Source organism: Charadrius vociferus, unplaced genomic scaffold (genome assembly GCF_000708025.1).
Source record: "Charadrius vociferus isolate BGI_N301 unplaced genomic scaffold, ASM70802v2 scaffold1640, whole genome shotgun sequence".
Classification (NCBI taxonomy): domain Eukaryota; kingdom Metazoa; phylum Chordata; class Aves; order Charadriiformes; family Charadriidae; genus Charadrius; species Charadrius vociferus.
Genome location: NW_009646613.1, coordinates 250,345 through 250,860, shown reverse-complemented (window position 1 = coordinate 250,860; position 516 = coordinate 250,345).

The following is a 516-nucleotide window of genomic DNA, read 5'->3' as shown; positions in this document are numbered from 1 at the left end:
CGCCCGAGGTCACCCTGCCAACGGCGGCCAGCGAAGATGACATTTTTACCAATCAATCGCCCCCTGCAATTAGCTGAACTCCCCCCCCCTTTCCTCCCCAAGTGCAATTAAGTGAGCGCCGGGAGGCCGCGCACAGCCCAGCGCCAGGGCAGAGGATGCTCCTCCGGGCGCCGCGATGACCGTCCCAGTGCGTTCCCCTCTGCGGGAGCAGAAGACCCCCATGGGGGGCTGCCCCACGGCCGCATCCTGTGCATGGCCTCCCGCGTTCGCAGGGAAGAGTTAAACCTTCCAAGCCCGGTTTTTACCTTCGCTCCCGGACCGAGCAGCTCCAGGTGCCCCGTTCCAACCGGCCGAGCAGCTACAAAGCCCTGTTTGTTCGGAGAAAATAATAATAATAATTTAGAAACATTTGCCTGTGGGACAGGGGTTGGTTCTCAGCCTGGGAACAGCCCCACGGGCAGTCCCCGGCCTCGAGCCGGCACCTCCCGGGGTCCCCTTAATGCCTCAAATTTCGGT